Raw genomic sequence first — 25,100 nt, forward strand, 5'->3', positions numbered from 1 at the left:
TTATCCCAAGGGCAATCATCCCACCAACTTTCATCCAAATCCATTTCGAACTTTTCCAGATATCTTGTTCACAAACACACGAACACACAAACACACACACACAGACACGAGTGAATGCATTACTCCCTGGCGGGAGTAACCAGAAAGGCGAATATTGAAAGTGATGTTGTGCACAGCAGGAGACGGGGTTTTGTAATCACGTCTGTGTGTGTGTGTGTGTGTGTGTGTGTGTGTGTGTGTGTGTGTGTGTGCCCACATACGTGTGTGTGTGTGTGTGTGTGTGTGTGTGTGTCTGTCTGTCTGTGTGTCTGTCCGGGCCACAACGTTTTTACCATTTGAGTTTTGTCATCAAAATTTCCCCAAAGCTTCATGATAATACGGAGAAGGCAAATTAATAATTTTGACAAAAGCTCAAAAGGTCAAAGGTCAGCATCACCTAAAATCACTAATTTTCATACTATTGAGTTGAAATTTAAATAATTTGCATATCGGGTCACAGAATTGGTTCACCATTGAAAAGCTAGAAGCTGATTATTGTTTTAGATCTAAAGCTCTGAGGTCATAAATCATCAATATTCATTTTGTATTTTTTTTAAACTGTTTTCATTATTGTGAACATACAGAAGAAGAAGAAGACGTCTGATTACAAACGGACGCGGACGGGATTTGCATTTTCAGATGCTTTCTAGTTATCTTTATAAACAGAAGTTTGGTACTATAGAACTTTAATATATAGGAAAACAAACACGACATAATGACAATAACACCGAAGCTTTTCGTGCTGCACTCTTCAAGGCGATTCACAGAAAAGAGACCGGAAGAGAAGAGAAATAGTGCATTTATAATACTCGCACACCCGCTCACTCCGCGGCAGGGGCCCATGTTATTATTAGGTTTACTCTCCATTAAATGGAGAGTAACCTATTATTATTTCCAAAGTTTTTCTCATTATTATTCTTCCGCCCTATTTTGCACCTCCGAAAACTTTAAAATTAATGTTCTCAGCAACCGTTGGTCGGATTGACAGGAAATTTTCATCAAATGATCGGCTAGGCTCGTATAATTTTTTTATGCTAATTATGACGTCATCGGTCACGTGGTATGGGCGCCATCTTGTAAAAAAAAAACCTTCAAATTTGTCCCTCTCTATCTCCGGAACAGCTGAATGGAAATATTTGAGTAATGGCTCATTCTAAAGAACTCTGCAATGGGAACAAAAAATATGTTTATTGAGTATATTAAAAAATACTAACGTTAAGAGGTTAGAATTCGTCAAACACAATTTTTTCTCCCCCGAAAATGATATTTTTTTCCCAGATGCTTAGTTTAAAAAAACTCAGAATGCAAAAAATTTCGAATTCATACATCACATGGCTCGGCCGCCATATTGTTTTGAGTGAAAAGTCTGAAAAAAACACTAAAATCCCATTTTCTCCAAAACGCCTGAACAGATTGAGCCCAACCTTGGCATGCATAATTGCATACCCATGACGAACAAAAAAGTCAATGAGCACGACATCATCCGTCACATGGTTTCAGAGTTATGACGTTTTTAAGTATAAACTAGAAATGGTATCTCCTCCATAATTTGTGAAGATATCGAGTGGAAACTTTAAACAAATGTTACTCATGGGGGGATGTTTAAATGTTACTTGAGACGTTTTGATAAGTCACATGGTTTGGCCGCAATAAATAATGGAAGGAAAATCCTAAAAATCTTCTACCTCTTGAACCACAGTGTCAGGGAATAAATATTCATATTGACAATATTGCTAGAATATATATCAATGTAATCTTGTTTAAAGTGGAATTATGTTTTACTTTACGAATGAGCAAAAGAGCATAGAACTAGAATTAACATGTGGTCAGAGAGAGAGTTAATTTAAGGAAACAGAATGTGTAATGCTCGTGGACTGCCATCTGTGTCTTTCAATATTTAGCCTGTGTTCCATAGATGGAACACAGGCTGCAAACAGCTTCAGCAGGTCAGAGTATTTGACCTCTTGAACAGAAATAAAGTGGTGCTCTCAGTCTCCCAAAATAGAGGGGTGGCCAAAAGAGCCAAATAAAGGCTTTTGGATGAAGCAGTCTGGGCCTTTAAAACCAAGAGAAAGTTGCATTGGAAGAGCAGAGTGGACTGGGAGAGTGAACTGAAGAGGAGTGAAAACTGAAGACCAGTTGAACTGATCAACCAACTGGAGATTGTCAACAACTGAATGAGCTTCAAAAGACCTACTGAACGAGCTTCAAAAGACCTACCAAACAAGCTTCAACAAACTCTGGAACAGACTCATTAAAGATCTCGGCTTAGTATACAACAAATTCTCTAAAGTGAATAAACCATTGATTTTGCTAAACCGAGTCTCTTGAAGTTTTACTAACATAACACCAGTAATTGTTAATAATTCTCCAACAAGTGGTGGCCCGTAGGGACTCAACTGCCCAGGTAAGCTTTTGTTTGTTATCTGTGTAGTCTGATGTTATTCTGTGAAAATAGTTCAGTGTTTGAGTTTTGTGTACGTTTGTTGATGTGTGGAAGGAAAAAACACGAGGCCTTTAACAGGTTTCAGAAATCATGCCAATTTTTTTTCTTCCAAAATTTATGTATACGCATTTTTGAGGGATGGTGCCATGAACTGTCACAAATATCCACTAAAGCTTGGTGTCTTTAGAAAAGGTGCTGTGCTTTCATGAAGGATTTGTTTTAAAATTTCAGAAGTCATGACGATAAAAAAAATTTTAAAAATTAATAATCAATTATTTTTTTGTTTTTTCTGTAATTTGAATTTTTTTTCGGTACATTTTACGAGTTTAATGAGACGATTGCAAAGAACCACTAACGAACCCCGGGCGTTAGCCAACAGGTGCTGCATTCGTCTTGTCATGTACAACTGAAATATGGATTTTGTATATTTCTTGCTCATTTCACGAACGTCATGAATTCATGAAATAGAGCGTCAATTTTGTAAATATCTTTAAAATGATTTCCAGCAATGGTCTGCATTCAAATCTCTGCTCGTTTTCATGATCAAACGACTTATAAGTGTGTCGATTTTCCCGTTAAAATAATGGTTGAGATCCTGCTTGGTTGTGACCACACACACGAGCAGATTGCAGAATGGACACTATTTGATTTATAATCATATTAGCGGGTTTTGTAAAAAGCGATTTTATACAGCGTCTGTACAGTAAGCCAAATAATGGTAAAATCGACTGGCTCGATTTTAAGTCATAAAAAATTCCATTGTGGCACAAATATGGGTTTTTGTACCTTCATAAGAGTTAATTCGAAGCGGTTTGGATGCACGTCTGCATTTTATGCACATTTATGTGTGTGATTGGCCAAATGTGCTCTTATGAACACAAGAAATTGTAATCTTATGAATTATGATGTTCTGACAGGGATGACTTGATGAAGTGCACCATCAATTCATTTTTCCCATGTAGGACAGTAATGATAACTGTTAATTTCTAATGTAATGTAATGTTTGTAATGCAATGTAATTTAAAAAAAAAAAAAAAAAAAAAAAAAAAAAAGTTTTCTGTGTCCTGGGTCCCGTAAGATTTGCACACACTGACCCTGCCACTGGAATGCGTGCAGGCAGGTTGCCCATGGTAACCGTTTGGTGTTGTGTCCTGGGTCCCGTAAGATTTGCACACACTGACCCTGCCACTGGAATGCGTGCAGGCAGGTTGCCCATGGTAACCGTTTGGTGTTGTGTCCACTTATCTATGGAATCAGAAGCGATTTTTAAATGTAACCTCTTTACATCCTGATTAGAAAAAATATATATATATTTTTAGGATTTTTTATGGCGGCGGCCATCTTGGACCACAGCTAAAAATCCTTCAATCAAGATGAAATTTAATGAGAGCCAATCCCATGCTACTGTGATCCGTAATCTCTAAAAAATAGAACCATCAAATGTACCTTTGATCATTTTATATTTCATCTGTCTTTTAAGATTTTAAAAAGGGAATTTATTGATATAAGATCCTATGACATTTGACAAGGCAATTAAATGGAGGGAAACCAATGATGAAATATATTGTGATCTGTTTATACATGAATGAATTTACATGTACATGAATTTGTTGACCCCAACCCAATCTTAACCCTAACTTCATTCTACCATTATCCATCCCCTCCAAATCATGTTATATTACTGATTGTATGAGGCATGTAAAGGATTGTTGATCCCATATCCCATTGGATCCCATGTTGATTTAGCATATCACCTCATTATGTGGCTTTATGTGTTTTTGTGTGTGTGGGTATGTGTTTTTCATTCTCATTTTTAAAATTTCTCCCTCTCCCTAAAGAATATGGCCCCATAGTGTTAAAGTGATGAGTGCCATGGTACGACACAGTTGAAATGGTTAAATAATACACAGATGAGTGTAATGGCTCGCACAGAAGTTCGAGAGGGAGACAGTATTTACCATATAATCTCACAGCCTTGTAAGGGAGCCATGAGTGCGGCCAATGATACACAGCTATCTTTAGGTTAAAATACAATGAGTGTCGTATTTCGCATAGTATTAATTCCTCATTCCTCCCTTGGCATTCTGCCACTTCTCCCCCTCCCTTCCCCACCCTTTTCCTCCCCTCGTTCCTCCTCCTTTCCTCCTCTTTTGCTTCTTCTTTTACCTGTTTTCACCTTTCATAGTTCTCATTGTTTTCTCATTTCTCTCATTGTTTCTCATTCTCATTGTTTTCTCTCATTGTTGATGAGATTCATCATTGTCATCATGATTGTCATATTGTTGATTATTATTGATGTTCATTCTCAAATTTTGTTAATGATAACTGTTTCATTGTTGATTATACCACGTGGATGTGTTGATACAGGAAATGTTTGTCTTCTGCAATGGATGATTATGGTATGACTCTGATAATGGTAACAATTTACAATTTTTTTACAATTATAATTTATAATTGCCAATTTACAATTATGGTAAGTTTACATTTACAATTTATAATTACAATGATTTACAATGGTCATGATTTTACAATCATGAAAATTGCTATGATTATCAGGCATGTCATCATTGGGTTTTGATGTAAATCGATTGCATGGACTTTAAGGATAGCTTTATAGCCCTGCAGGATTAATGATGTATTACAAGTTACAAAGTTTATTGGAGTGTCGAAATTTCGGTATGATTGGATTCCATTGATAAATATTATGAATTAATTGCCATTCATTGGTATACATTTCAGGAATATTACACCATTTTAATTGTCAAGAACTTTGAGTGTCTTTCAAAGTGAGACATGGTGGGTGACACATGACATGACATGTGACATCACATGACGTGTGACATGTGACACGTGACATGTGACATGAGTGACATGTGAGACATTGCCCAAATGGACTGGCTCATATCTGTCGGAGCAATTTTCGCTGATTATCTCACAAATGAAGGGTTGAGTTGCCTTCAGTGGTTTTTCAACTTTAATTTGTGATATAATGACCACACAGGATTGAACAAATATGTCAGATATGATCCAGAGGCAGAACGGTGATTTGTCAACTGATGGCAGATATGGGTCAAACGGTGACGACCGATGCTCATATTCCCCGTCAGTAGATGGAACTGTTTTGGCAACATTGGGAAAAGGTTTAGGTATAGAGTAATGTTGATCCCATATCATAGTTCAGTATCAGACATTGGTTTCAATTCGGTATCAGACTGATAAATGTAAATTTGGATATTATCATTTATATTATTTTATTATATATTATTATTAGAATTTTATTGATGAATATTGATAAATTGATTAAAATTGCATAATTGAATTGATTCTGATCCGATTGATCTGATTGATTTTGATCTGATTAATTTAATCTGATCTGCTTTTATTTAAATTTAATTTAAACAAGTCAATTGATGGATGAATAAAAAGTGCGGTCTCAAGAAAGAAGCTTTGAGACATTTGCAAAACATCAATGTGCAGACAACCTGGGACGATGAGCGAGGTGGTGAGTCTAGTGGTTATTTGTTATATTATGTGGTTATTTTTGTTTGACCCCCCTTGACAGGACTTACTGATCCAGACTCATCTGCAACGCTGATCAGTGAGATTGGGGTGTGGGAAAAGCCACAGGGCAGGGGGACTCTCTGGAAATCACCTGAAGTCATCAAGTGGACAGGTGGAGAGATACTTCCTGGAAGACCACAGAGTAGAGCTTATCGGAATAAGCTAGACAACAACGCATTCAACGCTACTTTGTATAAGGTGGAACAAACTTCTGCGAGTTTTGCAGTACACACAGTTGATAGTGGATTGGCAACACTCAGAAAAGAATTGGAAGCAAGAGGGCGACAGAAGTTCAAAGTGGATTGGCAACCATTCTATTACTGGGACGCTGAATCTAGGGACAGGGAGACCAAAGCAAAGATGGGGGGCTTGAAGAAAGAGGTGAAACAGATACAGCATAGGTTGTGTAAGGTAGCAAATCAGATGCCTCTTCAAGTCAGTAATGGAGAGCAATCTCAACCCAAATTGTATCCAGAAGCCAGATCATACGAGACCAATGAACTGGAAGACGAAACTCCTCCACCTTATCGGAGAACTATTGTATATCAGCCACAGGTAGTGCCTGTACCTGTACCTGCCGAAAGACCAGAACAGAGTGCAGCGATTGGTTCTAGTCAACAGAGGACAGGTGAAAGACGTGACCCATTTGAGGTAACTACCCAAGAGGGTGCAATTGGGGCACAGGAACCGACTCAAAGTGGGCAAACGATGCAACCAGCTGCTATATCTTTATCATGCTCTCCATTTCACCATACAAGGAGTAAGGGTCGTGTGATAAATGCCAATCAATCTAACGATCAATGTGATTGGCTAATGAATGATCAAAAGTTGACTCTCTCACAAGGAGGGTTTGAGCAATGTGGTGTTATGAATTTTCCTCAGCGGCAATTTCCAGGGGCAAATCAGCAACATCCAGATCTGATGTATAGACCATGGCAGGTACATCAATTGAAGGCATTGCAGAGTAGTATGCCATCAATCAAAACAGATCCACTTCAATTTGCGGAGGAACTGCGGTTAATTGTGGAAACTCAGTTGCCCACTGCAAGAGACATGGAAATACTTTTAAAATGGTTAATTCCTAATACCACCACTTTGAGGAACTTAATGCGTGAGGCCAACTGGGTAAATACGGAAGATGGACAGGTGGACATGCCCACGGAGGCTAGAACGGCACAGATCAATAACTTGATAGAGGCCATAAAAAAAATTGCCACCAGTGACGGATTGGAACAAAGTGGTTACATGCAAGCAGAAAACAGGCGAAGATGCTAGCGATTATTTGGACAGATTGCGAGATGTTTTCCGACTATATTCAGGCATAGACCGGGCACAAATTGACAATGCCTTAAAACCCCTTTTTATTAATGGTCTAATGCCCAAATTGAAGAGTGAAGTGGAAAGACAATGTATTGCTTGGGAAGGCAAGCCAATGCAAGAAATATTGAATTACGCCTTGCATCATCAGCGGATTCAAGCCAGGAATAGTGCTGTAAATGCCGAGAAATTGATGCAACTACAGACTCAAGCCCTGATGACTACGAATCAACGCAATAGGTTTTCTGGGCAACAACGCAACAATGCAGTAGGAGATAACCAGGGAGTGGGGTGGCAACTCAGGGATCTGGAGAGGCAGCCCAGCGATACAAGTGAACAGGTGGACAAACCAGCCAATGACAGACATCGATGTTTTAATTGTGGAAATATTGGACACTGGAAACGATGTTGTCCATATTCAAATAGGAAGACGAGTTCATAGGACGAACCAAGATCAAGGGTACCAGTGCTTACCGGTACCTCAGATAACGATTAGGCCTTCATTGCTGCAGATCCCAAATGCCAAAAGACCAACATGAATAATTGTTCATGCTTCTTGTCTCAAACATTTTTGGAGCAAGAATGAATTTTACTTTTGCTTATTAGCAAATTAATAATTAGTTGATTAAATGCCAAAATTGGATTTTTTTTGGAACATGAATTAAAAGATCCAGAATTAGAGTTCATTCTGGAAGCCTCATATTTGCCAATTATAAATGTGGTTTTAGGGAGTATTTTGGGCGAAACAATTTTTTACAACAAAACAATTACCAAAGTGTGGAACATTGCTTTGCAAAATTTTTTGGAAACCAAGTGACGAGCATCACATGATCAGCAGGTGGGCATTTTGGACTATTTTTTGCATGCTCATAGGTCAGTGGTCGACTGACATGTAAATAGAGGTGTTGTAAAATTTGTACAATTTGTAAATTTGTAAAATTTGGATAAATTATTGTAGGACCAAAAAGGGTAATTTCAAGGTGACATTAGGGGTTTTCTAAAAATAAATTTTTTGTCTATTTGTGTATTAGCGTTTCTAACATTAAAGGATAAATTTTACGAAATTGAAATGAAAATTGACACCCATCTTGATCTGTTAATGATGGTTCAAATGCAAACAAATATACATAATGCTTGGGTTTGTGTATGTTTGTGTGTCAATGGTTTTGTTTTGTGTGTCAATCTTACAAGAATATCCAGAAAATTCGTAAAATAAAATAGGAATATAATTTGATTATGAACATTATCTCTGTTGTCAAGGGATACAGATTTGATGTGCTGGGTTATGAGCAGCCATTAATTAATAGTAAAATTGTGAGTAATTTTAGGATTCCATTTTTGATAGAATTTATATGAGAATAACAGCTATTTATGGATAGGAGCTTCATAAACAAAAGGAGTACAAAATTAGTCAAATTTGGAAGTGGTCTTACACTGACTTTCCAGAGTACTCTGCTCATGGATTTTTACATATATAAACTTGACCTTAATCAGCATATAAATTGTGCTGTATGTATGGATGTGTCTTAGGCATAGATGATATGGGCAGATAGTAAAGAAAATTTTGTTGCATTGAACTATTGTGAGTTTTACAACGAAATGCATTGTGAATCTTAAAACCAAGGGGCAGACGTGAACGCGCTGTTATGTTTTTTACACTCAGATGTTTTTTGGGTTTTTATGGGTTTTTACACTCAGAACACGATGTTACGTGTACCTGCAACATATTTTGTTAATCTGCCACACCTATATTGGCATACTGGTGTCAGTAGTCTTCACTAAGTTGCATAGAAAATGGAGGAACAACTTTTAAGGGAGTATACAACCACGTATTTGGATATTTTCTACAAAAGTAGGGGTTTCAATAAGTGGGAGCTGTACACATGGGATTTATCAAATTAAGTTATGGAGTTTAAACAAAGTTACTGGTAAACAGAAGGGAAATGGATAGTAAATAAATTCTTCAATGCTGGGTAAATTTAATGAGATATTACAAAGACTTATAAGAGCTATTGTTCTTCCTTATAGCAGTGGGAAAAGAGTGAATTAGAACCAAATGAATCTATAAATGAATGTGATAGGGATAATATTCTCAATTTGTGTTACTTATTTGATTGTGGGTAAAGAAATTATTTTATCGTAATGGATTGATAACAGCAGCCTGCAATGTCCTGAGAGTGTGCATCCATGTAATTAGAAATCCCAGATTTGTTTTTACAAACAACATTTGGTAGACGTCTTATGTCGATGAGCACTTACTTGGTAGATAAAAAAAGGTACTGCATGTTGGCAGCCACTTTTGCGGCCATTTAGGCCAAACACATTGAGAGAAAATTGTCGTTCAATACGTAATTTACACATGGCTATTTGTAAAAGGGAAGTTGTTGCGATGGGCAACATTTCTGAAGGTTTATTAAAATGTTATAATATGACATGTGTCAAGGCACACTATTGGATGGACAAATTAGATCTGGTTATAGAATGAATTTGCTGACCCTTTGAAGTTAATTCTTTGAAATTGATTGTTTTACTAGTATTTTGAGTTCACATTGGAAATAGTTTGGTAGAGCTTTGTTAAAACCTATGGTTGTGGTATTTTGGAACGAATTCACAGATCATAGGAAGTTGATAACAATAGAAATAAATATGGACCCCGGGAGATAGGGGCATCAGAATAAGGCAAAAAATCAGATTTATGTTACATATTAAGGGATTTTTCTTTAGTCACATTTTAAGAAGTTTGTTAGTTTGGTATATAATGTTGAATGTCATTGACATAAATGAGGGCATAACAACTTGTTGTGCACTATGTCCGTTTTACACGATCGATGAACTCATATCACCACAAGTAACACTGTTAAAGAAAAAAGCGGGGAGGACTATGCTAATAACATATTAGGCATAGTTTGCTTGTTTGCAAGAATTGTTGGGAATTAGATATTCCTGTTTGTGATTTAAATCATATATAATCATTATTAATGCATTTATTTTCTTTGAGTTGAGTTACAATACCTGCATGAGTTTAATTTTTTGAATTATATGAACCTGAAAGCAATTGTGGATGCTATTCTTAGTTTTAGTAGTGTAAAACACATGTCTGGGTTGAATATTATTTGTGTGAAGTTGTTATAAAATATAGTGATTTCATGTTACAATGTACCCCATCTGATCCAATCTGTGTGGAGAGCAGATATAAATGTGGCTAAGTAAAGGAAAGACAAGACCACATCCCAAATGGAGTGATAACGACATCTGGGAAGAAGTTTGAAAAAGGAAAATTTGTGAAAATGAAGTTAATCTTGGCATACACCCTCTTTCTCAAAGAATGATGAAGAAATGCTCCTTTGGAGGATGGATGTTTACCTTCACCAAGGGAAAATTATGTGACCATTTGTCTGGGTCACACTGCAACATAATGGAAAAGGTCGATCACTTACTTGTGTTCAAATACCTCGAACAGTCATCACATCAGCAATTGCAGGACGACGATATTTTACCTGCAACGTTTACGGGATACGGTGACGTGTGTCATTACGTCACCAACTTCCGGGGAGTCAGCATGGAGCTGCAAGCGAACGACTGCCTTTTCCTTCACAACAGCTGTGCACGATTCTGCTGTGTGCTCCTGGTATGGACCATGGGCAACTGAGTACCATGGTCCCAACATCATCATTGCGGATGCATCCGGCATCCCTGCTCCACATCTTGTTGACAAATCAACATCACATCAATACTTGCTCCATGCTCACGATTAGCGAGGAGGCAAGTCGACTACAACTGGATGGAGGCCTTGTTCAAATCTACTATGGCTCACAGCAAGAGTGGCAAGGATGCTGCATGGAGAGCAGGGTCAGTCTTTGACTCTGCCCAGCTATCACAACAGCAGAAAATCCTATGCAAATAGTGAAGGGGTGATGAAGACAACAGGAGAAAATGTTTTATGCTGAAATTCCAAACACAAGTGATCCGCCCCTTTTTCAAACAAAGAAAGTCAATATTTGATTAAAGGCAAATATTTTGCCAAATGTTGCAGATGCTTTATTATTTTGATGAACTGAAATTATTGCGTTTTGGTAAAGGTGAAATGTTTTGTGATCTTTATGCAAATGAGTTGAATTGAATTATCAACATAGAAAGAGTCAATGAACAAGGAAATGTATTGTGATCAAAATTCTTCCAGAATGACGGTGTATGCCTTAGGAAATTGAATTACCAGATTAGTGGTATGAATATTTAATGTGGTAATGTTTAGATTAATGGTTAATATAAACATAAAAGAAAAACTGGGGATTGTCAGGGAATAAATATTCATATTGACAATATTGCTAGAATATATATCAATGTAATCTTGTTTAAAGTGGAATTATGTTTTACTTTACGAATGAGCAAAAGAGCATAGAACTAGAATTAACATGTGGTCAGAGAGAGAGTTAATTTAAGGAAACAGAATGTGTAATGCTCGTGGACTGCCATCTGTGTCTTTCAATATTTAGCCTGTGTTCCATAGATGGAACACAGGCTGCAAACAGCTTCAGCAGGTCAGAGTATTTGACCTCTTGAACAGAAATAAAGTGGTGCTCTCAGTCTCCCAAAATAGAGGGGTGGCCAAAAGAGCCAAATAAAGGCTTTTGGATGAAGCAGTCTGGGCCTTTAAAACCAAGAGAAAGTTGCATTGGAAGAGCAGAGTGGACTGGGAGAGTGAACTGAAGAGGAGTGAAAACTGAAGACCAGTTGAACTGATCAACCAACTGGAGATTGTCAACAACTGAATGAGCTTCAAAAGACCTACTGAACGAGCTTCAAAAGACCTACCAAACAAGCTTCAACAAACTCTGGAACAGACTCATTAAAGATCTCGGCTTAGTATACAACAAATTCTCTAAAGTGAATAAACCATTGATTTTGCTAAACCGAGTCTCTTGAAGTTTTACTAACATAACACCAGTAATTGTTAATAATTCTCCAACAACAGCATTGATCGACTTGAATTTTTAATGCCTTCTAGACCTCAACAAGCCGAACAAATGTGCAAAATTTCAAGATGATTGGATGTACGGTCTGGAAGCTAGAAGTTGTTATTGCATGAAGAAGAAGAACCACAACACTTTTTCTCACCAGGCCATGTGACTTAACCACCTCTTCGGATTTGGCAGTCGCTAGAGGGTGTTAACATTCAAATGCAACAAATCTGGGCAAATTCTGATGAATCTTCATACAACTACGCTATATTGTCATTTACATTGGAAAATAACATTGTAAAACTCTCCGACGCCTCGGCTTTATTTTAGCTCTGAACTTCATCCTGTCTTCACTTTTAGAGAGAAAGAGAGGTATCTGCAAGCAATGGTAACCTTTATTTGGTGGAAATCCGATGAAAAATGACGAAGTTATTCGAAATCTAACATTATAAATTGATCGCATTTTCAAAGTGAATTCTTACTGAGGTAAAATATCCATGCGTGCAGGCACGTGTGTGTGTGTGTGTGTGTGTGTGTGTGTGTGTGTGTGTGTGTGTGTGTGTGTGTGTGTGTGTGTGTGTGTGTGGAGGGGTGGATGTGTGTGTGGGGGATGTGTGTGTGCATGTGGGGTGGATGTGTGTGTGTGTATGGAGATGTGTGTGTGTGTGTGTGTGGGGGGGGGATGTGTGTGTGTATGGGGATGTGTGTGTGTGTGGGGGGGGGGTGTGGGGGTGTGTGTGTGGGGGTGTGTGTGTGGGGGTGTGTGTGTGGGGGTGTGTGTGTGGGGGGGGGGGGGGCGTGTCGGTGGATGTGTATCGGGGTTGTATCGAAGGGGGTTGTGTCAAAGCATGTCCAATGAAAGTGGGGTTGTATCAAAAGTGGGGTTGTATCAAAAGTGGGTGCGAGTAAACCGTTCAACACTGCCCACAGTTTTAAGTGGCAGTTCGAGTTCTTATTATTATTGCCAATTATTATTACTATTATTTATGTTAGATTAGGTCATTTAATGGACAGAACATGCTTGACAATATCACATGTTAGACCAGGTCATTGAAAGGATCAGACTGTACATTACATTATAACATGTTATATCAGGTACACCCGCACACTATGGGAGCGGCAGAAAGGGTCATTCCTCATTGGGGTATATAGATTACAGTAGATCTATGGTCGGGTCTCAAGAACATTGGGTGTGTGTTCATTTACCAAGTTTATTGTGAAGAGACCGCCAAGTGGTTTAAGCATTCGAGCAAGCACTCCATTCAAAACCATTAAGGAACGGCGGGCTTGGCAAGCGCTAGCTATCTGCTTGGGAAATTAGCACAACCTGGTCTTCCTCCCTTTCAGTTTCATGTTAAACAGCAGTTTCAAAAGTTCGCGTTTCAAATGTTCGCTACGAAAAACGCTACATTAGTGCCAGGAAGGGTCATGTTATTAACCCAACTCTTGTGGGGTATATAGATTACAGTAGAACTTCGCTCAGTTCTGTAAGTAAAACCTACCTCATGGATGTCGCGATTCCTCCAAATTTCTTTGTTTAGTGTTATAAACAGCATTAGCGACTGCTTAAAAAGCTAATATGTGTTTGTGGTTTATAATATTTTTACCTCTGGTAGAGGCCGTTGGGCGGTTGCTCCGACGGAAATGCCGTGATGAGGTATTTGTAAACGTTGACTCGACGTTTGTTCACGGAGGAAAAACACCTTGGGGAGGTGGGATATTAATGGTACTAATATTGTTTTGTAATAACATTAATATTATGCTATTATCGTTAGTTTTGTTATTAGAAGCATCCTTGGAAAAACGCCACGATAAAGCTAACTTAACATGGATATACACCTCAACACGCAACCCCATTGACAGCAATGGCGAGGAAAACCCACTCGGGGGAGAAAACCCCTTTGGGGATGGGGGCAAATGAAGGCTAGCACCTTCATTCTGTGGGCCTTCGTCATCCTGTCAAGTTTGTTTGAGATTGGATAAGTAACAACGGAATGTATCATGGTCAAAAATTCATCAGACAGACAGACAGACACCAAATGGCATATTTTAATATGATGTCAAAGTAACCGCGACACCAATTGGTTCTTCAGTCATGACGTCATTGGTGTTCTGAACGCCCATTGGCTGACTCAGTCACCACTATCCCTGGCTCCAATTGGCTGGAGCAGAGTTGTCAGCGATGACACACCATTTGCATCATTACCATGGACCATGGTTGGGGAAATACCTTTAATATTTCCGTGTTGAAAGAGAATGAAACAATGTACAAATTCCTTTTGATGACACAATGTAGAGTCCGTGTAATGGATGAAAGTTGTTTCCAACATACATAGATGCAACGTACTGCGACCTCGGCTCAATATGTTGAACATATCTGCATTGTACTGGTCTGTACAATTGGGGTTGGCATCCAGGTGCCATGCAATGGCAGAAGAAGAAGATGAAAAGGTCGACGGTTCTTGAACGTTCTTACATGCTCGTACCGTTTGTGTCCTCACTCCCAAGTTCTTTCTTCGAATTGCCAGGGGGACATGTTGTTTGATAGTATCAGCCAACCTTTGGGTTGTACAGCCCACCTACCACGCTTCACATCGGCACTTAAACTCTTAGATCACTTTGCTGATTTGTGAGGTGGGCAGCACATCCTTGTTGACTGACGTGAGCAGATGGCGAGAGGTGAAGATTACTCGAGGTTGCACAGGTACGTGTTTGATACTGTATGTTTAATTTGTTCTTCAAACCTATTGTCCTTTCCATGTCATCCTGATATATACCGGACATTTGTCAGGACCGATTTGGGATCCTTTGTCGTGTTGAGAAACTTGTGCACATATCTCTTGATTATATACTCCAGGTAACCATTGTCACCGAGTATATTCATGATTTTGTCCATTTCAGCAGGAAGATTACAAGGTGAGCAAATCCTCTGAGCTCTGTTCACCAGGATGTTGATCAAGGCGATTTTGTATCTCGTGGAGCTGTAGGAATCCCAGCGAATATACTTCCCAATGAAGGTAGACTTCCGGTATATCGATGTGGTGAAACCGCGTGCGGTTCTTTCGACCAACACGTTCAAGAATGGTAAAGTGTTTGAAGATTCCAGCTCCATGGTGAAATTCAGCGCTGGATGGAGAGTGTTGAGCTGTGTCAAGAATGTCAAGAAAGATTAAAGGTATTTCCCAGCCTGCTGTCCAAGGTAATGATGCAAATGGCGTGTCATCGCTGACAACTCCATTCCAGCCAATCGGAGCCCGGGACAGTGGTGACTGAGTCGGCCAGTGGGCGTTCAGAACACCAATGACGTCATGACTGAAGAACCTATCGGTGTCGCGGTTACTTAGACATCTACATTATTAAAGTAGCCGTGTCTGTCTGTCTGTGTGTTTGTTACTTGCTGGAAAAGATTCCGGCAAGTATGTTAGTTGGTTGGTTTGTTACTTGCCGGAAAAGATTCCGGCAAGTATGTTGGTTGGTTGATTGGCTTGTCTGTCTGTCTGTTTGTTTGTGCGCAGTACTACGTCTACACCGTTGCACATTGAATCGCCATACTTTACACGCATATTTGTCTTGCCCTGGAATAGACTGTGCCCAATTTTTAAATCTCTAGGCCCAAGGCCTCCATTATGACGTCATAATTCGATAATTCGACAAGTACAAAACTTCATCCAATCAAGATGCAATTTCTTGAGTGCCATGTCAGCATAAACTGGTGTAGAAAACAATAATGATGACGTCATCAGTCACGTGGTTCGGCCGCCATCTTGGGAAAAACGAAAAACTTGATCCAAAATGGCCAATAAAAAAAAAGTACATTCCGGCAAGTCCTCGGTCTCTGACCGATCTTTCATCTGTCTGTCTGTCTGCCTGTTTGTTTGTGCACAGTAATACGTCTACATCGTTACACATAGCATCGCCATACTTTACATACATATTTGTCTTGCCCTGGAATAGACTGCCCAATTTTTAACTCTCTAGGCCCAAGACCTCCATTATGACGTCATAATTCGATAATTCGACAAGTACAAAACTTCATCCAATCAAGATGCAATTTCTTGAGCATCATGTCGGCATAAACTGGTGGAGAAAAAAAATAATGATGACGTCATCGTTCACGTGGTTCGGCCGCCATCTTGGAAAAAACGAAAAAATTTGCACATCTATATCTCCGAAAGTGCTGAATAGAAAGAATTGAGACATGGCTCATTGTAAAGAACTCTCCATGGGGAATAAAATATGTTAATGATGCTGTCATAGGTGCCTCCATTATGACGTCATAATTCGACAAGTACAAAACTTCATCTGATCAAGATGAAATTTCTTGAGCATAATCTAGGAATAAATTAGTTTAGAAAACAAATAATGATGACGTCATCGGTCACGTGGTTCGGCCGCCATCTTTGAAAAACCAAAAAACTTTGCACCTCCATATCTCCGAAAGTGCTGAATAGAAAAAATTGAGACATGGCTCATTGTAAAGAACTCTCCATGGGGAACAAAATATGTTAATGATGCTGTCATAGGTGCTTCCATTATGATGTCATAATTCGACAAGTACAAAACTTCATCTGATCAAGATGAAATTTCTTGAGCATAATCTAGGAACAAATTAGTTTAGAAAACAAATAATGATGACGTCATCGGTCACGTGGTTCGGCCGCCATCTTTGAAAAACCGAAAAACTTGATCCAAAATGGCCGATAAAAAAAGTACATTCCGGCAAGTCCTCGGTCTCTGACCGATTTTTCATTTGTTTGTTTGTCATGTTGTAACTTGCGAACGGATTAACGGATTTCAACAAATCCATCTACGGTGGATTCGGGTAACTCTCGGGAGTGTTTGTGATCCAAAAAAAAAAATCAATTATGGGTACATGGACACGCGTGTCAAAACTGCAAATGCCAACACGTGATAACACGTTGGTTATCCCTGCCGGAGAGCAGGATCTCCAAGGAATCCTTTTTGTTTTCTTCCCCCCAGCTTAAATTACACATCGGATCAAAGATTGGTATTTCCATCAGCGAAGCGATTAGTCTTCTATTGTAGTGCTTATGAATGCACTATTTCTCATCTCTTGCGGTCTCTTTGCTGTGAATCGCCTTGAAGAGTACAGCACGAAAAGCCTCGGTGCTACTGTCATTACGTCGTGTATATTAAAGTCATCTTAATGATTATTAATACCATAGTACATTACCCTCCCTACGTTTGATCTTGTTCCAGGTGTGTAGCATTCTGAGACATCCCTTTGTTTGGGTGGTGTATATAGGCAACAGACCATTGCCACAATCACTCCTGGAAATAAAATTGACCCGGGGTTATAGCGTGGGAGGTTTCATCGCTGGAATGCTGCAAGAAGTTCAGAGAGGGCACAAGAACCTGGCAAACTTAAAAGGGTCTGGAAGACTTTAAGACTTGGACAGGATTATGAATTTTAATCGAGCCTTTTCCAAAACGGTTGTTGCAAAGCACAGTAAGGATACATTTGCAAAAGCCTGGACGTCCATTAGTGGCTACAAGCAGGAGTAACACCCGGCTTAATGTCCATCCAAGGGACAATGGACTTTGTGATGCAATGCTCAATCTGCGAAGCACCAATCTGACAGTTTATAGTGGGTCAGGAATCGAACCTACCTCTTAGCTATCCTGCCAGTCCACTTCAGAACATACAAGTTTAGACTGATTCAAAACCACCTCTCTGACATGTTTCAGTGTAGATTTGTCTAAATTATTGAAAAGCAGCATAAGACTCGAATCAAAACAAACTGATTTCAAAATCGAAATGGTTTAAAACTACAGTATTCATAAACACGGTGTAAAAGACGCACACAAAAATGTAATCACACACGTGATTAACACTTTATAATTAAGCCCTCCCCTCCCCCCCTGAAAGCATAAGGGAAAGCTTATAGCTGCTGTTGGGTTTGTTTCTACATTTAGCGCCCCTACTTTTTAATGACACCACAGAGTTTCTTAGACTCTTAAGAGTACTAAACCACCATTTATAAATATTTATTTTCTTCCTGCACTCCCAATTTCCGAGCTGTATCAATATCCAAGCTGTATCTCGGAGCCGGCTGGGGCTTTCAGAATAAAATATTGCATCAACAATGGGAATAGGAAATATGTGGCATTGACATAAAAAAAATTGTCATTGACCTAATTTTAAGGTCATGACCTAATTACAGATATCTATTAGCTCATCCCCCGCACAGCGTGAAACAGGGTTTTGCAACCGTGTGTGTGTGTGTGTGTGTGTGTGTGTGTGTGTGTGTGTGTGTGTGTGTGCAGGCCATAACTTTACCATTTGAGCTTTTATCATTAGAATTTTCAACAAAACTTTATTATGAGAACATGGAGAAGACAAATTAATAATTTGGTCAAAAAGTCAAAGGTCAGCGTCACATAAATCGTCAATTTTCATCTAATTGACGTGACATTTTAAGAATTTGCATATTAGGTCATTGAATTGGTTCACCAATCAAAAGCTAGAAGGCGATTTTTTTTTGATGAAAAAGTCAAAGGTCAAGGATGCATAAAAATAGTCTATTTTAGTTTTGTCTTGTTTTTTTTTTTACCTGTTTTCGTCATGTTTGGCATACGAAAGAAGAAGAAGATGTCTGAATCCAGAGTGGATGCAGACGGGCTTTGCATTCTCAGATGCTTTATAGTATTTTAACATTTTTCACCATAACTTGACTTAGGTTTGTCTGATCAGAACCAAATTGCCCTTTAAAGATAGCCTAGAGCAAGTACGGATGAAATTTTGCATCAATAATGGGAATAAAAAACTTGCGTGTATTATGTAATTTTTTTTACCTTGACCTAATTTTTAAGATCTTGACCCTATTATGGACAATTTCATATTTTTCAGCATAACTCGACTATGGTTTGTCTTATCAGAACAAAATTGCCCTATTTAAATAGCCTTGCACAAGGCACATTTATGCTTAACTAGCTAAAAGCCCATGGTAAAAATACCACGATAAAATAATAAAAATAAAAGGTAGGTATCCTTTTCTTCTTGCATTGGTTGAAAGAGCTAAATGGTGGTAGTATTATAATTAATTATCCCTTACGTTTGGATCAATTTGAAGCTACCATTACTTCATGATTATAAATTTCCCGTAGGTGTGGATTAATTTGAATCAACTTTTACATAATTTATTGTCTCCGAGGAGCATTTCCGTGTTTCGGGGTTGGGCTGGGGGGGGGGGGGGGCAGATGGGAGGGAACAGACAGACAACATTAGCCGATTAAATATACTGCATATGTTACGTGCTCCTCCCCAACCCCCGGTCACGGTGTACCTCCGAGCTCCGAAAGGAGTCACGGCAGAAAAATGTGTTATTCTGTATGTCCAAGATCAATGGTGAAGCCACACCAATTGTTACCAACAAACAAATATTGTATTAAGATCACACAAGAATAACAGTACAACAACAATAGCAATCAATTGTACAACCAATATATATTTCCTATGATGGTACCATCAATATAACTCACTGTGCTCCAAGTGAGCGAAAAGAAGAAGATTCCCAATGTCTCTAATCCCGGCTTCAAGCCAAAGTTGCTTCCGGCTTCAAGCCAAAGTCGATCCGCTCCAGCGATCGTCAGAACAATGTCCAATCGAGACCAGAATCCCGTTGGGTTGGCAGTTACAATCCTGCGGCCAAAGCTGCGCAATGGCGCCCTCAAGGCTACTGGGAAATCACACCCTCGGGTATGGAAGTTTCACGGCTCCAAATCGGCGACACGCAGATTTTCCACTCAAAAGCCACGGTACACACACACACACCAGATCAACGTCTGAATGCGGTGAAAATGGTCGAAGCGAGATGAAACCTTGAGCGAAGCGCAAGTCCTGCGCGAGGTAACAATGGCCGACGGCCCGTTCTCGTGGCGTAACGGCACTCAAATGATTCTCTTCGGAATCGACCGCAAAACCTGACATGCAGGTTGATCTGTCACAGCGATAACAACTCTGTCGCAGGAATCCCTTTCCTGGGAAACCCAAAGTTCACTCGTGACTTTCGTTCGCCAATCGTTCGCTCCAGACCTCGAAGCAACTGGGCTTCTTCCCCGACTCACTCGCTCCGCCTTCTTCTCCTCCTCTTCCTCTTCGTCGTCGTCCAGTTCCAGTTTCATTTAAAACATTGACTTTTAGTCAGGTTCACTATGTTAACAAATATAATTTCGTTCAAAATTTTGGTAGATTAGCAAAACTATACATTTTTGGAATATTCAGAGCATGCGGAATCCAAAAATTAATGTTTTCATTTGCGTAGACACCTTTGCGAAAATGACACTCAGGACAGTGATGAAGATAGTCAGGTTCACTATGTCAACAAATATAATTTCTTTCAAAAATTTGGGATTAGCAAACCTGTACATTTTTGGAATCTTCAGAGCATGGAGAATCTGAAAATCAATGTTGGCATTTGCACAGACACCTGCATGGCCGCCATTTTGGATTTTGAAAATGGCCGCCATAAAATACATATTTTGCGCGATCTCGGCTTCTAGTCAACCTAGAGACTTAATTAAATATGCTAATCCTATGTTTTCTGGGTCAAGGAATCCAATAAAGGCCTCAAAATAGTGCTCAGGATTATAGAAAAGCAACAAACAAAGGTAATTGAAAACCATTGTCTTTATATTTGTGATATAACTGTATTACATAATACATGATATTGCAAGTCCTTTGAAGTTATAGGTTGTTATAGGAAGTTATAGGTAGTATCAGATTGAACTATAAGTCCTATACACAGGATCTACGAGGTCTATACCGTTCAGGAATATGCTTTTACAGATCTTCATCACTGTCCTGAGTGTCATTTTCGCAAAGGTGTCTACGCAAATGTAAACATTAATTTTTGGATTCCTCATGCTCTGAATATTCCAAAAATGTATAGTTTTGCTAATCTACCAAAATTTTGAACTAAAAAACAAAGTGAACCTGACTATTTTTACCTTTTGAAAATAGTAACCTCTATCTCCCTTAAACGACAACAATAATAGCCGGCGAAGCCGGTGTTGTCAATAAACGCGTACGTATTATGTCGAAAACCAGATTATGCTGTATCCCTTGGCTTGAGAATTCCGAAGCGCAATGGAGGCCGCCATCTTGCGGATGCGGAAGTATGCATAACAAATTGAAAAACGTTCAATAGGAGTTTCTTTCACCCGTCTTTGTTTGATTCACATTCTTATGCACCTCCAATTTATTATTAAAATACTTTAAGACCAACCTCGGCCTGCACGGGCCTGGTTATCTTCAACGAAAAGCGTCACCAAACACCGGAACCAATGAGATTCGAGCATTTGAAAAAATATTTCAGAAACCAAATCACGCAATGGAGGCCGCCATCGACCGGATGCGAAAGTTTGCATAAAACAATTGCGAAAAAGTTCAATAGGAGTTTGTTTCACCCGTCTTTGTTTGAATCACAATCTAATGCACCTCTAATTTGTAATTAAAATACGTTAAGACCAACGTTGTCTTCAACGAAAATCGTCACCAAACACCGGACCAATGAGATTCGAGCATTTGAAAAAACATTTTTAAAAAGCTTATTACGCGTTTCGGAGGGTGAAAACGGCGTCAAATATTCTAAAATTGACGAAGAATTATTTTTTAGAAATCTCGCGGCCGTCGGGGATACTTTTTCACGGCCAGAAATATCCGAAGTTGAGACGAATTCACCGAATTAATAAAGAAGTAAATTTTATCAATTTTAATCTCATCCAGAATGCAAATGGTACCTACTACACATACTACACCGACGGTACCTACTACACCTACCTACGACCAACTACCCTAACCTACTGATGCCACAGTGATGGGTAAAATAGTGGCAAGAGGTTTTGGCTTCGCCGGCTCATTGCGGCTTTGCAGTCGGGTACTAGTAGTACATGGAATCAAAAATGTTTACAGTGGATGAAAACCACAACAACGGAAGTGACGAATCCGTAACACATAGAGTATTATGAAATTCCAAAATCATCATATTTCTTAACAGCAAATATAATGCGGCATATTTGTTAAGATCAAATCAAATTTATTTTTAAAATCTGGGAGTGATAAAAGCAGCGGTCTGTTGCGTTATACACCGCTCGGGTTTAATTTTCGGTCCAATTGAAAAAATAATCATTTTCCCATAGGTTTGGATTAATTTGAAGCCACTTTTGCAGAATCGTTTTTTTCTCCAAGGAGAGTTTCTGCATGTGTTTCTGGGCGGCACAGACAGATGGCGTCTATGTAGCCTATTCTATATATCGATTAACATGATACCCCTCTGAGTTAAAGATCAAATGATGGTCTGGAAAAAAGAACGTGTTTTTAGTCAAGGCTCAATTTTGCCAATGCGGAATTTGAAAGACTGCTTGGCCTTCCAAGATGTTCTTGCATTGCCATCATAATAGTGTACCTGCACTGAAGTTTTGCACCTGATATTTGATTTGTGTCCGTAATTGACATAATTTGGTCACAAGGTGAAAAAGTAAGAAAAACTCATTTTTGATCATAACTTGAATAACTCTCCCCCGATTTTCATGATGTTGAGTTTTATTCAGAGTGAATTGGAGACACATTTTCTTAGTTTACACAATATCCCTAACTGTTGAAGGGCAAGGTCATATAGCAGTCCAAACAAAATATGTCATCATTGGATCGTGGGTCAAGGGTAAGTCACCAGCGATCGCCATGGTTAAGCAGAGGGAGGCTTACCCCTGGCGATCACTTTGTGATCACAGATATCTAGTTGAGATGTGCGGTGTAGCACTTTTGAATGATACACACATACACACACACACACACACACTATATATATATATATATATATATATATATATATATATATATATATATATATGTACATATATTCTGCCTTATGCCAATAATTGTACAGGGAGGTGATTAAATTATATCCATGTACAGTATTGCACAATATTGTTTTTGGTGAGGATGGTGGGAATGAATTAGATTGTCAGGTGATGAAAGATCAACACTGGCAGCCCATTCACCTTTGGATGAGACATCCCAATCATTACACATCTACACAATCACCCCTCCATAAACAAGCTGCCTATACCCGTCCTATCAATGTCACCCACTACGTCCCTAACGATTATATATACTTATCTAATCCCAGTTTAAGTTTATCTACTGTTTCTGATCCCACTACCTTTCCATTCTGCTGAAATTAAGCTCTTCTGTATTCATGGTAGGCTTTGTATATAAAATATTTCTAATCATATGACATTCTAATCAAAGTTTGTATATATCAACACATGTGTGATCGATTCGTTTTAAAACTTGGCATGTATTGATATATATGACCAGGTTAATATTAATAATGCATGGATCATGAAAGCGTGCCCGTTTTCAATTTGTTCAGGGTCACTCATCCAAAGTGAAATAGTCTCTGGTCCTTGGCCTCCTCATGTGGCCTACGACTCCATACAGCCAGCATACTATGCCATTTAAAGAACCTTCAGAAAGTGTATCTTCTGTGCGCTTTGTGTGCTGAATAAGGGTTCTTGAAGGCAAAGTGGAAAAATAAGAAGAAAGAAAAAAACTGTTCCGGAATGGCCGTGGCCCAAATTCTTACCTTTTCACAAAGCAAAGGCTATTGACAGGAAAAGAACCGGCCTAGTGGGCAGCGATTAAGGCTGACTGGGGTCAATGGGGGAAAGGAAGCCACAGACCTACAGCACAGCACCCCTAATTTGCACCGCTGTCTGCAGAATGTCTTTCCCATGTACTTAACTTCCCTTAACCCCCTGTTCGCCAATGCTTTGTGTTTGAGCAAACACGCGGGTAATGTGTGACTTCCCCTGACGATCACGCCTCAAAATGGCTTCTCATTAGAAATCCTATACTAGCATAAGGAATAAACCGCTGCACCCATTCAGTGGTTCGTAGTTACCTGGCTCACTTTAATATTTTTTCCGTATCCCACGATGTTTCCTTTTTACCATTTTACTCTAAAAGAACATTATCAACTTTCATATACAGTCCCGTGAAAAAGTAAGTACACCCCATGTAAAGTTTTGACTTTTTCAACATATTTCAACATACAGCTATTTGATCTTCATTTCAACAATATTGATAGATAAAGGTGATATAATATAACAAATATCATGAAACATTTACATTTTGTAGTCTATTGTATAATTTAAATAAACATAAATGCAAATTTCGCATGTGGAAAAAGTAAGTACACCCTTGGCTCTAATAGCTGGTATTGCCCCCTTTGGCAGAAACAACCTTAAGTAGGCGTTTCTTATAACTGTCTACCAGTCTCTGGCATCGACTGGGAGAAATTTTTGCCCACTCCTCCATGCAGAATTCTTTCAGCTGTGCGATGTTTGAGGGGTTTCTTGCATGCAAAGCTCTTTTCAAATCCCCCCACAACATTTCGATGGGATTTAGATCCGGGGTTTGACTTGGCCATTCCAGAACCATCCATTTCTTTCTTTTCAGCCATTCCTTGGTGGATTTACTGGTATGTTTAGGGTCATTGTCATGTTGCAAGGTCCACCTTCGGTTGAGCTTCAACTTTCCGATAGATGGCCTCACATTATCCTCAAGCACCCGCTGGTGCAATGAAGAATTCATAGTGGATTCTATGATGGTGAGCTGCCCAGGCCCTGATGCAGCAAAGCTGCCGCAAACCATAATATTTCCACCACCATGCTTTACAGTTGGTAGCAGGTTCTTGTGGTCAAATGCTGTCTTTGGTTTTTGCCAAACATGTCTTCTGGTACTGTGGCCAAAT

At 39.0% G+C, this 25,100-nt stretch overlaps 1 long non-coding RNA gene across 1 annotated transcript in view; it reads right to left on the bottom strand.

Moving 5' to 3' along the window:
• Positions 1–11,378: 11,378 nt before the first annotated feature.
• LOC144891704 (uncharacterized) overlaps positions 11,379–25,100 on the bottom strand; it is a 1,032,708-nt gene continuing 1,018,986 nt past the window's right edge. Inside the window, exon 2 of the long non-coding RNA XR_013623051.1 lies at positions 11,379–12,323. This is a non-coding gene — a long non-coding RNA (uncharacterized LOC144891704). The remainder of the gene's footprint in view (positions 12,324–25,100) is intronic.

The sequence above is a fragment of the Myxine glutinosa genome, chromosome 4 (assembly GCF_964187855.1).
Source record: "Myxine glutinosa chromosome 4, kmMyxGlut1.1, whole genome shotgun sequence".
NCBI lineage: Eukaryota > Metazoa > Chordata > Myxini > Myxiniformes > Myxinidae > Myxine > Myxine glutinosa.